The sequence below is a fragment of the Pseudophryne corroboree genome, chromosome 7 (genome assembly GCF_028390025.1).
Source record: "Pseudophryne corroboree isolate aPseCor3 chromosome 7, aPseCor3.hap2, whole genome shotgun sequence".
In the NCBI taxonomy this organism is placed as follows: domain Eukaryota; kingdom Metazoa; phylum Chordata; class Amphibia; order Anura; family Myobatrachidae; genus Pseudophryne; species Pseudophryne corroboree.
Genome location: NC_086450.1, coordinates 231,890,307 through 231,897,926, shown reverse-complemented (window position 1 = coordinate 231,897,926; position 7,620 = coordinate 231,890,307).

The following is a 7,620-nucleotide window of genomic DNA, read 5'->3' as shown; positions in this document are numbered from 1 at the left end:
CTTGTACTTACTGTGCTTACTATACCAGCGAGATGATCCTTGTGTAGAAAAAGTTTGTGGTAGAAAAAGTAGAATACAGCAACAACTTGACTTTGAAGTCAGCAGAAACGGCAGAATGTATGTCAAGGGCTTGTATGGGTGATAAGGCCGAAGAGACGAATCCAGTAGCAAGTCTACACTGTAAGATGCAGAATCACAGAATGGATAGCTTCTTGTGTCTACAAAGTGGCTTTATACAGTATGAGGTGTCTATAAAGTGTGTGGCCACTCTGCAGTGCCACCAAGTCTGTAATACCAATTATCAAAAAAGAAGACTCATTTGTGTGAGCTCTTAGCGGCTGACACCTTAGACCAGAGGTTCTCACACTCGGTCCTCGGGGGCACACACAGTGCATGTTTTGCAGGTCTCCTCACAGAATCGCAAGTGAAATAATTAGCTCCACCTGTGGACCTTTTAAAATGTGTCAGTGAGTAATTAATACACCTGTGCACCTGCTGGGTTACCTGCAAAACATGCACTGTGTGGGCTCCCGAGGGCCGAGTTTGAGAACCTCTGACTTAGACAATGCTGCTAATTGCCATTGTGTGCATTGCCAGTGGGTCTGCCCTGCTATTGGTCGAACACAATGCAAATGCACTTGTATCAGAATTTGGAAAATAATGTCATCCTTTGTCATACAGTATTTGATAGCAAGTTAACATGGAGTGATTATGCTGCCTCCGGCAATTTGTATACAACATACCGACAATATTCATAGCTAGCGTGATCGGGCGGCAGTGTGCCTGGAGACCACCTGGTAGTCATACTGTGCATTCATGAGATACTGTAGGTACCCAGTTGCACTTTGCATTCAATATTTCTGCCCATTTGAAACAAATAGACCAGAAAGGATATCTGAAATAGAAATGCTGTTTATGCTAATGTGATCCTGCATTTTGTACACAACATAACGACAATATCCATAGCTAGCGTGATTGGGCGGCAGTGTGCCTGGAGACCATCTGGTAGTCATACTGTACATTCATGAGATACTGTAGGTACCCAGTTGCACTTTGCATTCAATATTTCTGCCCATTTGAAGCAAATAGACCAGAAAGAATGCCTGAAATAGAAATGCTGTTTTTGCTAATGTGATCCTGCATTTTGTACACAACATAACGAGTAGATGAATAGAGTGAACAGGGCAGCAGCGTGGCCTTGTATTTAGTAGAAGCGGACTTTTTTTTATATAATGAGAAGTAGAAACTTAAAACACCAAATAACTTTATTGTATTAAAAAAGATTAAATAAATAAATTAAAATAAAATTATAAATGGGCGACGAACTCAGGACTACAAGTATTGCGGGCGGCCGCTGTTCTCGTTAGTCCACAGCCGACCATGGTAGAGACAGGCCCTCCAGGTGTATATGTGATGTGTTGTATTTGAGTGCTTAAAGAAAAAAAGAAAAAAAAGCTAGCTGCTTACGCTAATGCTACCCGGCAACTTGTACACAACATAACGACAATATCCATAACTATCGTGATCGGGCGGCAGTGTGCCTGGAGACCATCTGGTAGTCATACTGTACATTCATGAGATACTGTAGGTACCCAGTTGCACTGGGCTGAAACAAAAGAAACACAAAGCTACAGTAGTCCGAAATACAGTAGGATTGCTGCTTATGCTAATGTTATCCATCATTTTGTACACAACGTAACGACTAGATGAATTGAGTGAACAGGGCAGCAGCATGGACTTGTATTTAATAGAAGCAGACTTTTTTTCTATAACGAGAAGTAGCAATACCCCAAAATACTTTATTGTATTAAAAAAGAATATCTAAATACAAAAAAACAGTGATCAAGCACAAATTGGTATCGAACCCACAAGTGCAAGTATTGCAGGGAGATGCTGTTCTCGTTAGGCCACAGCCGACCATGTTACAGGCAGGCCCTCTGGGTGTATATGTGACGTGTTGTACCTGAGTGCTTAAAACAAAAAAAAAGTCCAAAATAAGCTACCCAAAAATTTGTACACACTGTAACGACAATATCCATAGCTAGCGTGATCGAGCGGCAGTGTGGCTGGAGACCATCTGGTAGTGACTGAAACACAAAGCTAGTCCGAAATAATTCCCATATAAAGGGAAGTGATTAATGGTTCGTCATTGTCACAATAAATGTCAGCCAATCAGCAGGCGGCGCTATGAAGGGTCCGTTGGCTATTTGAGGCATGCGCTGTAGAGTTTAGGAAAAGCGACATCTGGTGGACAGAAAGTAGAATGCACGTTACAATTATAACGGGACGTCACATTTACAATGCAACTTATAACAGGAGTTATAGCGCAAGGAGCTGGCGCGAGTTGCATGGCGCCCGCTATGCGGTACGCAGCAACGATATATCAGGACACATCTGTAGGTAGGAAGAGGTACGATCAGTGATGCACACTAAGGGAGGATTCAAATGTTATCGACTCCGGTCTCTCGTCTTAAGTTACGGGAGATCGCAGGGGGCGATATTCATTTGATGCCTCCTATCGCGCTGATGGCTGATCGCGCTCAGTAGTGTCGAATTTAGCTATGTAAAGTGGCTAAACCCCACTAAACTTATAGGCGAGATAGGGAAATGTGCAGTTTGGCGGCCCAAACGGATCACTTTTCACACATTTCAGCTTGCCACCCCCGGCATGTGGAAGCTGAAATGTAGACACCGGCAGCAGAACGTGCCTAAACAAAGCTGCATTTGAATATCTTCGTTCGCCACCATCTAGTGGCTGCTTGCCAAAAAATCATTTGAATCTCACCCTTCATGTATGTGATGTCAGTGAGCTCCCAGAAAATGGGTACAGTAATTCAGTAGGTAGAGGGAAGTCCAGTACTGCATTATTTATATGTGATGTCAGTGAACCATCCCACTGACTGCAATGTATGCTACTCCACGCACGGTTTCCTGACAGCTGGTAACATAACTACATCCCGTCTTAACTAGTGATGAGCGGGTTCGGATCCTCGGGATCCGAACCCGCCCGAACTTCACCTTTTTTTTCACGGGTCCGAGCAACTCGGATACTCCCGCCTTGGTCGGTTAACCCGAGCGCGCCCGAACATCATCATCACGCGGTCGGATTCTCGCGAGATTCGTATTCTATATAAGGAGCCGCGCGTCGCCACCATTTTTCACTCGTGCATTGCAGATGATCGTGAGAGGACGTGGCTGGCGTCCTCTCAGTTTCTATGTTCAGTGTGCTGCAAGTGCAAATATCTACATTCTCTGCCTCAAAAACGCTCCATATCTGACTGTGCTCAGTGTGCAGCAAATATCTGTGCTCAGTGTGCTAATTGCTTTATTGTGGGGACTGGGGACCAGCAGTATTATATAGTAGGAGGACAGTGCAGAGTTTTGCTGACCAGTGACCAGTGACCACCAGTATTATACGTTCTCTGCCTGAAAAACGCTCCATATCTGTGCTTCATTGTAGTATACAGTAGGAGGACAGTGCAGAGTTTTGCTGACCAGTGACCAGTGACCACCAGTATTATACGTTCTCTGCCTGAAAAACGCTCCATATCTTTGCTTCATTGTAGTATATAGTAGGAGGACAGTGCAGAATTTTGCTGACCACCAGTATAACTATATATATAGCAGTATGGTACAGTAGTCCACTGCTCTACCTACCTCTGTGTCGTCAAGTATACTATCCATCCATACCTGTGGTGCATTTCAGTTTTGCACAGTTTGCTGACCACCAGTATATACTATATAGCAGTACGGTACAGTAGGCCACTGCTCTACCTACCTCTGTGTCATCAAGTATACTATCCATCCATACCTGTGGTGCATTTCAGTTTTGCACAGTTTGCTGACCACCAGTATATACTATATAGCAGTATGGTACAGTAGGCCACTGCTCTACCTACCTCAGTGTTGTCAAGTATACTATCCATCCATACCTGTGGTGCATTTCAGTTTTGCACAGTTTGCTGACCACCAGTATATACTATATAGCAGTACGGTACAGTAGGCCACTGCTCTACCTACCTCTGTGTCATCAAGTATACTATCCATCCATACCTGTGGTGCATTTCAGTTTTGCACAGTTTGCTGACCACCAGTATATACTATATAGCAGTACGGTACAGTAGGCCACTGCTCTACCTACCTCTGTGTTGTCAAGTATACTATCCATCCATACCTGTGGTGCATTTCAGTTTTGCACAGTTTGCTGTCCACCAGTATATAATATATAGCAGTACGGTACAGTAGGCCACTGCTCTACCTACCTCTGTGTCATCAAGTATACTATCCATCCATACCTGGGGTGCATTTCAGTTTTGCACAGTTTGCTGACCACCAGTATATACTATACAGCAGTACGGTACAGAAGGCCACTGCTCTGCCTACCTCTGTGTCGTCAAGTATACTATCCATCCATACCTGTGGTGCATTTCAGTTTTGTACAGTTTGCTGACCACCAGTATATACTATATAGCGGTACGGTACAGTAGGCCACTGCTCTACCTACCTCTGTGTTGTCAAGTATACTATCCATCCATACCTGTGGTGCATTTCAGTTTTGCACAGTTTGCTGTCCACCAGTATATAATATATAGCAGTACGGTACAGTAGGCCACTGCTCTACCTACCTCTGTGTCATCAAGTATACTATCCATCCATACCTGGGGTGCATTTCAGTTTTGCACAGTTTGCTGACCACCAGTATATACTATACAGCAGTACGGTACAGAAGGCCACTGCTCTGCCTACCTCTGTGTCGTCAAGTATACTATCCATCCATACCTGTGGTGCATTTCAGTTTTGTACAGTTTGCTGACCACCAGTATATACTATATAGCAGTACGGTACAGTAGGCCACTGCTCTACCTACCTCTGTGTCGTCAAGTATACTATCCATCCATACCTGTGGTGCATTTCAGTTTTGCACAGTTTGCTGACCACCAGTATATACTATATAGCAGTACGTTACAGTAGGCCACTGCTCTACCTACCTCTGTGTCGTCAAGTATACTATCCATCCATACCTGTGGTGCATTTCAGTTTTGTACAGTTTGCTGACCACCAGTATATACTATATAGCAGTACTGTACAGTAGGCCACTGCTCTACCTACCTCTGTGTCGTCAAGTATACTATCCATCCATACCTATGGTGCATTTCAGTTGTGCGCAGTATATATAGTAGTAGGCCATTGCTATTGATATATTACTGGCATATAATTCCACACATTAAAAAATGGAGAACAAAAATGTGGAGGGTAAAATAGGGAAAGATCAAGATCCACTTCCACCTCGTGCTGAAGCTGCTGCCACTAGTCATGGCCGAGACGATGAAATGCCATCAACGTCGTCTGCCAAGGCCGATGCCCAATGTCATAGTAGAGAGCATGTAAAATCCAAAAAAGTAAAGCTCAGTATAATGACCCAAAAATCTAAATCAAAATCGTCTGAGGAGAAGCGTAAACTTGCCAATGTGCCATTTACGACACGGAGTGGCAAGGAACGGCTGAGGCCCTGGCCTATGTTCAAGGCTAGTGGTTCAGCTTCACCTGAGGATGGAAGCACTCATCCTCCTGCTAGAAAACTTAAAAGAGTTAAGATGGCAAAAGCACAGCAAAGAACTGTGCGTTCTTCTAAATCACAAATCCCCAAGGAGAGTCCAATTGTGTCGGCTGCGATGCCTGACCTTCCCAACACTGGACGGGAAGAGGTTGCGCCTTCCACCATTTGCACGCCCCCTGCAAGTGCTGGAAGGAGCACCCGCAGTCCAGTTCCTGATTGTCACAACTGAGGGCCTGAGCTGACGGAAGGCAGCCTCAGTTGTAGGGGCTGAGATGTACCGGAACCTGGGAGGTTGTATCAGACCCCTGGACATGTAAGTAACATGAAGAGAAACCGCCCGAAGGCGTGACCACGACAACTTGAGTAAAAGTCAATGATATTTATTTATGACAAACTCCATGCATCACAGTAGCAGTAAAAAGTAACATAAAAATCAGCAGAGAAATAATAATACAGTTCCTGGGTACTACAGGATGGCAGGGGCCACATAGCTCTGGTGGTATGAGACAGTTCTTATTATCTGCAAGTTGGAAAGTCCTTACCAGGCTCAACTGTAGCAATGAGGAAAGCCCAGGGTCGTACCAGCTGGTGTTCCAGGGAAAGCTGGACTGCTGTAGATAAAATGCTGCTGTGGGTACTGGTTAGAACCAGACAGGTGTTGGCACGGAGTGGATACTGGCTGGAACCAGTTAAATAATAAATAAAGCTTGAGAGCGATGCAATGTAGATGAAATGTAGAATTTGAGAGCGGAGAAATAATAATACCGGTGGAGAGTAGTAAACTGCAGAAAGGACACCGGCCCTTTAAGAGAAGCTGTACACTGCTGGAAGCTGAGCTGGAAGCAGGTGATGTTGTAGCTGGAAACAGGTGAGTCCAGAATGGATCGGAGAGTCAGGCTACACCGCAGATGGAATGCTGGTGCGGGTCTCTATAGCAGAAGTCTGGAGACAGGAGCTGGAACCTGGAAGACATTCACAGAAGAGAGACAAACTGGAACTAGGTTTGACAACCAAAGCACTGACGCCTTCCTTGCTCAGGCACAACCTATTTATACCCGCAGCAAGGAAGGCATTGGCTAGGCAATTATGCAAATTAATAATACTGACAACGAATTGGTAGGAATGATCAGCTGACAGAATCCAAGATGGCTGCGCCCATGCAGACACTTGGAGGGAAGTTTGGATTGTAATCCATGTGGTCTGGAAAACAGTAATGGCGGCGCCGGCCACCGGAGACAGGAGACGCCAGGCTGACAGATGCACATCCGACCACGCGGACACAGCGGAGGCCGCGGCTGACGTAATCGCCACTCTGAACGCAGAAGCTCAGGGACGGCGGCGGAGGCCGCGGAAGACGCCATGCCAGATGTATAAGGCGTTACTGTGACTGCGTCCAGAGAGACAGGAGAGGATGCGGGAATGTGCACATCAGGATAACAGATGGGATCCGGTCCTGGAGTGCTGAGCCAGCCTTAGGAGGCATCTGATAGGTAAGAAATGGCGTCCAGATACCCGGATCGTGACACTGATAGTCAAATTGAAGATGTCACTGTTGAAGTACACCAGGATGAGGATATGGTTGTTGGTGGCGCTGGGGAGGAAATTGACAAGGAGGATTCTGATGGTGAGGTGGTTTGTTTAAGTCAGGCACCCGGGGAGACACCTGTTGTCCGTGGGACGAATATGGCCTTTAACATGCCTGGTCAAAATACAAAAAAAAATCACCTCTTCGGTGTGGAATTATTTCAACAGAAATGCGGACAACTGGTGTCAAGCCGTGTGTTGCCTTTGTCAAGCTGTAATAAGTAGGTGTAAGGACGTTAACCACCTAGGAACATCCTCCCTTATACGTCACCTGGACCGCATTTATCAGAAGTCAGTGACAAGTTCAAAAACTTTGGATGACAGCGGAAGCAGTACACTGACCCAGTGCCGTAACTAGACATTTTAGCGCTGTGTGCAAGAAATAGCATGCCCCCCCCCCCGATCAATCACACACCGCAAGTTACGGGCATCAAAAAATAGGGGTGTGGCTTCACGGAGCATCTATTAGTTATATAACA